This window comes from Botryllus schlosseri, chromosome 3 (genome assembly GCF_051294905.1).
Source record: "Botryllus schlosseri isolate E-star chromosome 3, Bs_hap1, whole genome shotgun sequence".
NCBI lineage: Eukaryota > Metazoa > Chordata > Ascidiacea > Stolidobranchia > Styelidae > Botryllus > Botryllus schlosseri.
The window spans coordinates 36,791,394-36,804,145 of record NC_137238.1 but is presented as its reverse complement, the minus strand read 5'-3'; the positions used below and the strand labels follow the sequence as shown (position 1 = coordinate 36,804,145).

The following is a 12,752-nucleotide window of genomic DNA, read 5'->3' as shown; positions in this document are numbered from 1 at the left end:
GAGGTGGTGCGGGATAAATAATATGGTTGGATTCTCGTCGACCAATGGTGTGTTCACCGTTGCTTCAATGACTCAACGTCAAGTTCATTGCGTCAGGTATTTCCCAAAGCCTTCCTCATGTACTTGCCCAAGCACAACAATATGCTATCATATTCAAGCTGTAGCGATGTCATTAAGAGACAACAACCCACAGAAAGCGGTCCCCTGCAATTTGAGTCAGCTCCTGAAAAATCGCAAGGGTAGGACCAGGAAGTCCGGTCGGAAAACGCCTCGCCGGGTAGATTTTGACTATACCATAAATAGTACACCAGCTCACCATTCAACACCAAGAAAACAGCAACCCAAACAACCGCTATTGCATTCTGATCTATCAATGATATCCGACGAGCATATGTCTGAAATCAATGAAGAAACAGCGTCGTTGGACTTGACGACCGACTCTGTGAAGCTGCCCGCCCTCAATGATTACCCTTGGCTTTCGTCGTCAAAGGAAGATAAAGATCCGCAGCATGTGATACGCCAATGCTTGAAACCTGAGCGATGGCTAGATGATGAAACAATAGAGCGAGTGATAGAAGCATTTTGTACCGAAAAACCTTTGGTTTTGTTTTTCACCTCGTACAGGTATCAATGGACTGAACAAGATCACAATGTGCCGTCGCTATGCCGATTTGCGCGTAAGCACCAAGCAGCGAACAAAGACTTCTTCATTTTTCTAGTGCATGTTCCAAATCACTGGATACTGACAGTAGTTAACTTGAGTACCAAAACTATACTGGTGATGGACTCATTTATATCCCCTAACCGGGCGAGATATGAGGGTATTTTTCGCAACTCATTCAAAATTGTCAGTGCTTGCTTCAGGGTGGCGAACGTGAGATGCACAATTGACGACTGGCAGTTTTTTCTGTGCAGGGACGTTAAACAACAGGAGAACACATTTGACTGCGGCATACATGTGATAGCAAATGCTTATTGCGTGACAAATAATTTACCTTTAGCGCGTGATTTTCCGTCGGGAAAGTGCCGAGTCTGGGTAGATTACTTGGCAGGGACGTTCAACTGAGAACCAACTGCCAACCGGCCGTCGACCGACTGACGAAACGCAATCAGAATCCGGTTGTATTTTGGATGATTGGAATGCAATATCAGAAAGTGATATTACATATGCAGAGCTAGCCGATTCCTCATCTGCCATTGGTGTCATGAATAAATCGAAATGGGATAATTGCGACAGCAGCTTATGTAAAGGTAGTAAAGACCAAGATCAGCAGATAATGTGTGTGAAATGTCGAAGATGGTTCCACAAGTCCTGCCTAGTCGATGAAAAGGCTGATGAGATGACATACTTCATTTGCTACCGCAAAAACTGCTTGGGTGCTAAAATTCAGCCGTGAACTTATATTAAACCTTTTATCATGACTGTATATATTTTCTTCGTTTCATTCATCGTTTCATTTTGGTAACATCTGTATATAATTTGTAAAAGATATTTCGTTAATGAAGTGACAGGTGTTAGCAAATAAGGAGAAGATCGAGTCGAGCAAAGGTGGATTGTTAACGCCAGGCAAAATGCCCCGATATTGGGTTCATAGCAAGTAGTTACGGAGTTCGCACTATAGTCACTAGTGCAGAGGTCTCAAACTAGAATGTGCTCACGGGCCAATATCCTGGTTTGATGACGTCGCACGCCGCAGCACCAATAACGCTGATCTACAGGATTTTTGCACCAGGACTTCTTCGGGTCAATTATACCTAATTTGGGGGCGCTGAATACGAATCTGACGATATTTTTGCTTTATCACATCACGTTGTTCAGATATTATATATGTTGAATATTTCTACTTTTTCGGGGTAATCAAGTAGATTTGGGCTATTTCCGGTACTTACTAAAGGTGTAATGTTTCGCAATTACTTCAACATCTACCTGAACAGTATTCCGGATGAACTAATTACATTTGCAATTCGGTTTTTGTAAAGTAGAAAGTAGTTCAGTATAATATTCCACGACTATCATCAGTTAAATTGTCAAACGAAACGCATCAGCTATGTCATCTCATCGATGGGCAATCAGTCGCCAAATTGGCCCGAAACTCGTATGGCTGACTTCTCCGTTATTCTCTGCTGTTTCAAAATATATTTCGCTACGCCCCGAACTCCGCTTTCCGTATAATATAACCGTCCGCTATGTCATCTCATCGATGAGCAATCAGTCACCAAATTGGCCTGAAACTCGTATGGCTGACTTCTCCGGTATTCTCTGCTGTTTCGAAATATATTTCGCTACGCCCCGAACTCCGCTTTCAGTTTATTATAACGATATAACCGTCCTCTATGTCATCTCATCGATGGGCAATCAGTCGCCAAATTAGCCCGAAACTCGTATGGCTGACTTCTCCGTTATTCTCTGCTGTTTCGAAATATATTTCGCTACGCCCCGAACTCCGCTTTCAGTATAATATAACGATATAACCGTCCGCTATGTCATCTCATCGATGGCCAGTCAGTCACCAAATTGGCCTTGAACTCGCATGGCTGACTTCTCCGTCATTCTCCACTGCTTCGAAACATCTTCCGATACGCCCTCATCTCCGCTTTCAATATCATATAACCGACCGCTATGTCTATTTCGCGGGGCCCCGAACTCCGCTTTCAGTATCCGTCCGCTATGTCATCTCATCGACGGGTAATCAGTCGCCAAATTGGCCTTGAACTTGCATGGCTGACTTCTCCGTTATTCTCCACTGCTTCGAAACATCTTCCGATACGTCCCGATCTCCGCTTCCCTTGTATTATATAACCACCCGCTATGTCATCTCATCGATGGGCAATCAGTCGCCAAATTGGCCTTGAACTCGCATGGCTGACTTCTCCGTTATTCTCCACTGCTTCGAAACATCTTCCGATACGCCCTCATCTCCGCTTTCTATATCATATAACCGTCCGCTATGTCTATTTCGCGGGGCCCCGAACTCCGCTTTCAGTATCCGTCCGCTATGTCATCTCATCGACGGGCAATCAGTCGCCAAATCGGCCTTGAACTCGCATGGCTATCTTCTCCGTCATTCTCCACTGCTTCGAAACATCTTCCGATACGCCCTGATCTCCGCTTTCTAACCGTCGGCTATGTCCATTTCGCGGGGTCCCGAACTCCGCTTTCAGTACAGAGATGCCACTGGGATATTTCGGAAAAACCCAGATGTGGAGGCGAAATAAACCCAGAAAAACCCAGATCCTATATTTCACTCAAAAGACACGAGATAGCTGTGAAAGTGGAGCCTGATAGTCGTCGAATACACTCATACAGTCCTTGAAGCCTTTGATATTGAATTTACAACAGTTCAAAATACACATTTTGCTTGGTTAATACTGCGAATCGCACAAAAATATGTTGTTTTCCTCTCGTCAGATCGCAATGAAACAATTGGGGCGCAGCGTTAATACTTAATAGTGTATCGGTACTAATTATATCATCGCGCTGCGAAAGTTCAATGCAATGCCATCCATTCCTATTTCTAAGGATGATTTCATGTATTTTCAGCGACCTGGACAGATTGAAAGTAGCTTTCGATTGATTATTCGTGACAATCACTTTTATTTGGAATAATCACAGAGCAATATATAGTGAAAATATATACCGTAACTGCCCAATCATGAAATTAAGGGTTAGGGTTTGAATGTGCTGATAACCCATACCTCTGATTAACTTGCTTGGGGTGTCCAACTGACTAACTCTCTCTCTCTCTCTCTCTCTCTCTCTCTCTCTCTCTCTCTCTCTATCTCTCTCTGAGTGTCCCTGTTGGAACTATGAATATACTCAGATAACAATAGGATTATATTAGTCGAATCATCACTTGGTCTGTTCATGTGCTTGTGCATACCATGCAGTTACATGATATTTATCGATACATGCCGAATTGTTCACCAAGTGCCGAGTTCGCTACTGGCAATCGTCCTATAGACTTTCTGCGACCTGGAAGTTACCATTCAATGAAGCTCCATCGCATCAAGCGGAAGCCTCTTATTTTAGTAGTGAAATAGATTCTCAACATTTTGTCGTTACAATAACAGCAAAATCCATCGACAATGGCGAACTGAAGTGCGTGGATTTTACGATATTGCGACCATACGATTCTAATAATTATTTTTTAAGCGTAAAACTGCACTGGCGAACTGGATGTTGAAAAAAACCCAGATTTCAAGGATAAAAACCCAGAAACCCAGGTGATGCTCAAAAAACCCAGATCTGGGTGGAAAAACCCAGGAGTGGCATCTCTGTTTCAGTATCCATCCGCTATGTCGCGCGTGTCTATAAAGGTTAATGACCGAAAGCTCCGCTCTCCGCTAGTTCCGCTGTCTCCGTCTTTTAGGAATCGGCATTTTTGGCTCCATCCGCCGTCTCCGTTGCTTCCGCGTTTTAGGGTCCGTTCTCCGCTGCCTCCGCTGTCTCCGCTGCCTCCGCTTCTCCGTCTTTTAGGGATGCCCCCGAGACACTTGAAGTTCTTTACAACAATGGCTATAATAAAATGCATTTCCAAAAGGATCGACTGCGATTAAATTTTTACCCAATGTGACCGTCAATGGTTTGCCAAAATATATTGATGGTTGTCGAAATGGTCGGTACCAAATAATCCCCTCCGTGCAATCTGAACCCCGAAGAAGAAAATAAAGCACCCCAATTTGAAACTGCGTTTGTCACACGTTCCAAATAACGGTGTTACATACAACTGGTTGTCTGCGCACTCTGGAAGTAATATATGCCGGTGAAAACGTAGCATACTTACTTTAAAATTGCAATCATTTCGATATGTGAGGCAATTAATCTCAGATTTAGTTCAAGTTTAAGTACCACTGCTGTAGTATCTCTGCTATATCTTATGATTGGGCACTGTGTCTTCATTGTTCCTTTGTCTATGCCATTTTATGTGCTCATAGGAGGATTGGTGTAGTGTGGCTATGTTCACAAATCACAATAACATTAGTCAATATGTTCACAATGAGATCAGTCCACTATAGAATCCGAATCTGTACTTCAAATCAGACTGGCTGGGGTGTGTTGCTGTGTTGGTACTGCATAGGAAAAAATTGTTTTCATGAGAAAAAAATAGATTCGTCATTTAAAGAGCAGATTTAATTTTTTTACGAGGATTGAACTTACTGTGAATAAGGACTGATCTTCTTGTGAACGTAGCGCAATAATGACCCTAACCTCTGAAGTTACGGACCCTAACCCCCAGCCACAAGGAATATCAACACTGAGTACCCACAACTGCGGACTGACCTTATTTTGAATGCGACTGATCTTATTGTGAAGTAATCGCATCAATCCTGTAGGCTTGTATATTAAACTACCTACCATAGCGAGTTTGTTGTGTTGTGTTGTGATATTACTGAAAGTTAATTGATTGTTAGCTATTTCTCTGGTATCATGTTGTGATGATTGAAGGTTTTAACATGCTGTCTCATTGCTCTTGTAGAAAATGTAAATTACTATAGGCCTACGAAGTAGAGTGAAACTGGAGAATTTTACATACGGGTGTCGTAAATTTCAGACCTGGTCTCTAGTACACAAAGTGCTCCCGTTCTTTGAATCATGTTTTTCTTCTTAGTCAGATGACTTGGATTATAGCTTTGAAAAATACTTCTGAATCAGGATAGAGTTTGATTGGAGATTTCAGATGTTGAGGTAATTTCATGTCATATCAACCAAAAAAATTGATTTAATATCGTCTCCATCAAATTTCAGATTTTGCTGAAATTTTACTCATAACAGTGTGAAGGCTATCTGAGTAAATATCAATATATTTTGAATGAATTACATAAGTTGTTTTCAAGTTATTGCACGATAAAATCGGACTTTTTCCGCTCATTCGACTGTGAAATTAAAGGGCTGTTTAAAGCAGATTTGAAATTGTCCGTTAATGAGATACCGTGACCTTGGAACGGGCCTATTTGTTCACTGTGTTGTGTTGTATAAATTGGTCTATACTGTCATCCCAGTGAGCAATTCATGATTTTTGGTTAACGGCATAGAATGCACTCTGTGCAGACTTATACAGACTAGCGATCCAGCTAGTTGACAGTCAACTAGCCACTAGGGCTGGGCAAAATCGAGTACCGTACCTGAGTGATTCGATTCTGAATCACGTATTATGCTTCGAGTATTCGAGTATCATACATTCTTACGTCATAACAGAATGTCATATGTCAAAGTTCAAATATGTACCTTTTATGCCACAGCAAAGAATACTATGCGTGTTATCGATCACATTAAAGATGCTTTGATATTTTTTCGACCATACCGATTTCATTGCACTTCGTGACAAGGTTATGAGATGATTATGACTTCGAAAATGTGTTATTTCACGTAAGCTTTGTAGCTTTGTATGCTTCGATGCAGCCAATCAGTGTTTTAAGCCTTCCACATTGGAAACTAGCATCAAAACTATAGTTCTCGTTGATAAATTAACTTTCAGTAGCGAGGAGCTTGTAATTTCAGTACTCGAAAATATCGTCTTTTACTACTCGACTCGAATCATTAAAATTAATACTCGATTCAGATTCGAGTACTCGAATCATTGTGGCCAGCCCTACTAGCCACCTTTTTTTCGAATAATTCTAGATTTAGTTGTAGTAGCATATTGTGAAAAGTGAGTGGTTCTAGTTCTTGTTGCGAATTTTAAAAAGTGAGTAGTTCTAGTTCTGGATGTGAATTTTGAAAATCCAGTACCCCGTGAATAAGAAAGAGCCAGGCACATTAAATGGAAAGAAATAGAATATAACATAATAAGGACAAGCAATGAAAATGAAGTGCCTGTAGACGAAGACTTGGACAACTAGTTGATTCTAGTTGCCTAATTAGACTAATTATCGTGAAATGTTTCTTTGCTCTCATTTTAATTGTAATATAATTTCTGGGTTTCTTGTAAATGCTACTGAAGAACTGTATAGGGGGGAAAGAGCCAAGCTTGCTGTACAGACATTTGCTGTTATCATGCTCATAAGAATGGACTATGATTCGATATCACCAGAACTTATTCAATGTCAAAGATTTAGTGAAATCAGTAATTATGATTATAATCTAATTTGGAGGAAAAGGTCTCCTTATATACCTTTGTAGCTATAATTCTAATTATAATCTGATTTGGAAAAAACTTTGTATCTGTAATTATAATTTTAATCTGATTTAGAGCTGCTGAAAATTTTGTAGTCAAAGTAAGTGTATGCGAAGTCGATATATCAGATCGTGGTCCGGTAATCTTGAGCGCTGACTAGTTGCACACCATGTTGTTGTCATTTGCAAGTGATATTTATTGAGAAAATTGGTGGAACTCTGTGGCTTGCGTAAGTGGATTTGTCGTAGTCTTCGATCCTGTTATTAGGCCGGTGCTCAGTGTTCAAATTTGAATCAAGTGTTATAACTGCAGCATTTGGTCAAAAAATGGTAAAAATTGCTTACAAAGTCGAAAAGTTTTTGCAACATGCCTTTCGTTTGTATCGTAGATGTTGGCGCTGTCGGTGAACTTATCATTTGACATTTTACATCTTATGTTTATGCTGAAGGTACTGCAATATCCTAACTGAAGCAAGACTGCGTGGGCACTGGGCATTGTATGGTTCTTATATCAGGAAGCGCATGATGAAAAATTGTGATCTAGACAACATTGTCAGAATGAAGCAACACGGTTTGTCACCAGCAGTGTACGCACAACTTCAGTGTTTTCAGCGAACAACTGCTGCTGTTGAACGTTCTTTCTCCATTCTTGACAAGCTACTTAGTGAGGACAGATAGTTCCTACCAAAAATCAAGATAAGTACCGTAGTACAATTCAATAATTATCAGCAGAAACGCCTAATTTACATATGTGAGGGCAATATTTTCTCAAAATTAAGTTTCTTCAAGTCAAAATTTCCCGTTTTAAAATCGCCCTACTTATAGTGATTAGTAGGGCAAGTTTTTGTTGCACTAAAATCGAGAGAAAGTTGCATTTAATTTTGATAAAAGTTGCAGCAAAAGTTGCATTTATAATTTTTTTGACGTAGAAAGGTGCGAGATACTCGAAAGATTCCGTTGTGTAGCCTAGTTCCTGCAGAGCTGTCAAATTTGTTACTTTGCCATTTCACGGACATTCTGGCGGCACCGCCAAAAATTATGGAACACGGGAAAAATTTTCCTCAAGAAGCCACACAGCATAGCGATAACCCCCTACCCTAAAAACAAGTCAAATAACACACCCCAAACCCCTTAGGTCTGCAAACTTGACCCCAGGCGTTGCAGAAAAACTCACTCTTGGCAACTTTAACTAAATCAATAGTCTGAATAAGGCGACCCAGTGAAGATGTAATTTTCGGCGGTAAAATGTAAAACGGGAAACTACCTCAATTTTAAACGACAGAATTAATAAAACGATCTATTTACGTATTGTTCGGAAACGGTCGTGCTTGGCAGAGGCAGGAGCAGTTGAACTTCTTGCTTGCAAGCCATTGTGTCATAAATAACAGTAAGATGTAGCTACCCCATCATATAGCTCTTTGTTATGCAAATCAAAGAGAACAGCTTCTTGGAGGTACAGAACTTCACTATACAATTGAATCGTATATTCATATTGAAATGAACCCAAATATTTTCGGCTGACACTCGTCAGGGGTAATCGTCAGCAACTAGTAGAGAATTCGAAAGAACATCGTATATCAACAATCGTAACGCATCAAAGAGAATAGAACTAGAAATAGTTTATAGCATGTTTTCAAGTCACTCCTTCACATTTTGACGCATTATTTGATAAAAGTTGCAGTCAAAATTGGTATGGAAAATAGAGAAAAGTTTCAAAAAGTTGCACCATAAAATCCATCCAAACAGCTTAAAACATCATACGGTAGTGCATAGTTTCCGAGTATCTAGGAAGCTGTCGGCAGCTGTAAAAAAAGTTGCAAAAACTTGCCCTAGTGATTAGAGTCGAGCAGTGAAAAAATATTTTTTCGAACAGCCTACTAAACTTAGAATTGAAATTGGAGCATAGAGACATTTCATGTGTCAGATTACATCCAGATTCCAGATTACCGGCATTTCGCTCTAATTAGTTTAATTAGGCAACTAGAGTAAAGTAATTAACTTGACCAGTGGCTTTTAACCTTGACTCCAGCGTAAAAACGGTGGAGTAGTAGATGGTGTAGTAGTTTTCATATGGATAATTCCACAGTGTAACTTTCGTTCTATATATCCGTGAGTTCCCTTGCAAATTGATTTCAGATGAAATTTACCAAATCTCCAACCAACAATGCAGCCTACGCAATATATTTCCAAAGTTGCATTGGTTATTATAGTTCATGTAAAATGAAGGTTACACTCTTCATCTGCCTACTTGTAGATCGGGTAGTCTCCCTTATCACACTCCCATCATACTAGATCAGGAGCGGCCAACCCGTGGCACGCGAGAAGGTTTGAGTGGCCCGCGAAGTAATTCTAGAAATTAGTCCTGTTATAAAAAATGAATTACCGTGGTAATTTATTGTGAACTTGCAAGACCAACCAAAATTTGATTAGCCTGACCGCAAAATTATGGTTGTTGAATGTTGATGACTAAATTATCAGTTCCAACTCATAGTCGTAGACAGGGGCCAGCCACAATTTTCATAGATCTTAGTATATGATGATAAAGTAGAATATTTCTTGACAGATTTATTTGATTTGATATTTTTCTTAGCTCTTCGCGTGAATTAGAGTCACTTGATTTCTTGCTTTTAGTATTGGAACGACTTCCTGAAAATTAACAATGCGCCCAATTTACAGAATTCAGTCTATATTCGCAATTATGAGCATCCATCATTGTATGTGCGCTCACAGAAAAACCTTTGCACCTCTTCGATATTCATATGTCCAAAAGCGGAGTAATCCTGTCTCTGCCAAATGACCCGAGCGGTATAAGGAGGTGACCCGGAATATATGCAAGTGACATTATTATTGATCGAATTCGTTCATCAACTTTGAAAAGTTTCCCCGCTCAGCAAGGTTATAACACAACTACATAGGCCTACTAACTTTTGATGACATAATTAATATCGATTTTGATGCGTTTTGATTTCATCGATAACTGATCGGGCTCGCTACTATCGTACGACTAAAAAAGGTCATCAACATTCGAGTGGCCCGCGCAATATTCCGCAAACCTCATTTGGCCGAAAAGGTTGACCGCTCCTATACTAGATGGAGGTTGTCATTAAATAACGCAGGGTTGTAATGACTCGAGTCATGTCTCGAATCGGACTTGAGTCGCAATTTTTGATTGACTTGACTCCGTGAGAATGGAAACTGACTCAACTCGAGTCAATTTGTGTATTGACTTGAGCAAGTCATATCACTCGACACATTGTATATGACCTATCAAAGTCTCGTATATCAGGACCGATAATTGAAAAATAGGCCCATGGACTGTCTTTTATCTGTGGTGGCCAACCGTTTCGGCCCATGGGCCACATGAGATTTATGAAAGATTGCACGGGCCACTGAATGTTGATGACATTTTTAGTCGACTGATAGGAACGAAGCGGATAAGGCAATGGTGACAACAAGACTACGCATCGAAATCGATAACGATCACGTCATGAAAATTTGGCATGTCTGCACAGCAAGCTTGGCTCGTTTCGTACTAAACAGTTCTCCTGTGGCATTTTCAGTAAAACTAGAAATTATATAAAAATTGAAATTTGAGCTCAGAAACATTTCACAAGTTGAATCAGAATTAGAATGGCGACTTTTCGCCCTAATTAGTGTAATGCAGTGAAGTATGATTCTGTTTGGTTTTGAGACCCACAAATTCACGTGTACCTCATATAGTATATGGGTTGCGTATGCGTATGTAAGTTGAGAACCGGGTGCAAGATTCTCTATTTTATCAAACTACATTCAAAGTGACCTATGAGCACCCGTGACAGTCCGATTGGGGTCCGCGAAGACAAAAAGGTTGAGAACCACTGCTGTAGAAGCATTGTGGAATGAAAAAATTCATTGGATTCATTTAAAACTGAATTTAATTGACTTCTCCATGTAATTGTTGGGTTGTCTGAAAAAACGATTCACAACAAATTTGCCTTAATTCTAACCAGTAGAAGCAAAGTTATTCCTGTTCGAAATTTTTGGATTCAAATCTGTATTAATGGTAGGTAGTAATAATAATAATTGAAGAATTTGGCACCTTACATACTATTTTTCAATTCCAAAATTGGTGTGTAGCGTTTTTTTAGGCAACCTAACAATTACGTGGGGTAGCCAATTAAATTTATTTTTACATAAATTCAATTACAATTTGATCAAATAGCCAGTATAATTTGAAAAGAAATGGGATTTTGGAAAAGCCCTAATGGGCACTTCTTTGATAGTAGGTAGACATCGGACAATGTTCACCATGATCACCAATGCATGTTTCACATGAACACGTCAAAATTTATAAACGTCAAAATAAATTGTTTTTGCGTTTGGAGAGGCAGATATTTGCGTTGGGAGAGGGCTGGGGTCAAAGTTGGGTGTAGTTTGGGGCAGAGGTCTCAAACACGCGGGCCGCATGCGGCCCGCCAAAGCATTTTCTGCGGCCCGCGACGACATTTTAGATTTTGAATAATTCGCCAATGTAGAAGTGTCACATATATATTTTCAGGTTATAAAGTCAAAATTCCCTCTAAAATTGCTCCGAAAGCCTGAAACTATTCATCAAACTTCACTATCGCATCTATTGCAAACACTACCATGCAGGGGAAGATTCACTATTTCGCCACATTTCCAGTTCATGATGACAAAACCTGACCCTTCTAAGGGTCTAAAGACGATTCGTGACTGAAATTTGTGAGTTGGAATTGGACGCGACCTTTCTCAGAATTACTCAGACTCGGGCTAACTCGACGGCAAAATGAAAATGACCCGAGTTGACTCGGAGTGACTAGGAATGCCGTGAATTTGTTAGAAACATGGACGCAACAAACCAATCGTGTAGCAGGGGAATAGTATTAGATCAGAAGGTCGCAGCTTGGTATTTCGCCAACTAAGCAAGTAGTTATGGCAACCATGGGCAATCTGTTAGTTACGTCTTTGGTCGCTAAACCATGTTATTCGGGCCACTTCAAGGTACCGCGTACCGTAGTGGTACGCTCCAACGATGTAACAACAATGGGCCGTTCGGCGTTCCGACATTTCAATCACTAGGACACATTCATTAATATATATATATTATATTTATATTTTTTCTGCTCCTGTATTTGAAGATATTTGGCCATGAGATTAATAGCCTACATATCAGACATACACCCGAATCCTGGATTGGAATTACAATGCTCAACCTAAATATGTTTTGATATCAGATCAGTCTCTATTATCAATCTGTTAAATTCAAAATATTCATAGTAGCTGCCAAATTATACCCCGATAGCTTTTATGATGGCATCATACATTTGTCCGCCCATATGGTGTCTATATTTTATAATTAATATATATCAAGTACAACAACAATTCTATTCAAATACTTATAAATGTGATGATTCTTTTCGTGCCAGGCCTAAATTGATACAAGAGTAAATCACATTTGACAATGTGTGTTTACTGTCAGTCTGCTAGATCGGCTCACTTTTAATAGGACAAGTCATTCCCGCCAAATAAGGCCTACTTGGAAAGACATAGAACACCCCTATAAGTGCTGCGGCCCGTGGCGTCGTCAAAACGGGAAAACTGGCCCGCAAGCACATTTGAGTTTGAGACCTCTGGTTCA

General features: G+C 40.1%; 2 protein-coding genes and 1 long non-coding RNA gene across 3 annotated transcripts in view; 2 read left to right on the top strand and 1 right to left on the bottom strand.

The window, feature by feature from the left end:
- LOC145435257 (uncharacterized) overlaps positions 1-12,752 on the bottom strand; it is a 344,196-nt gene that overhangs the window by 246,743 nt on the left and 84,701 nt on the right. The gene's annotated exons all lie outside the window — the stretch shown is intronic.
- The window catches only part of LOC145435186 (uncharacterized), a 100,932-nt gene that overhangs the window by 76,343 nt on the left and 11,837 nt on the right, over positions 1-12,752 (top strand). The window lies entirely within an intron of this gene.
- Positions 1-12,752, top strand: part of LOC145435202 (uncharacterized) — a 129,123-nt gene that overhangs the window by 112,409 nt on the left and 3,962 nt on the right. The window lies entirely within an intron of this gene.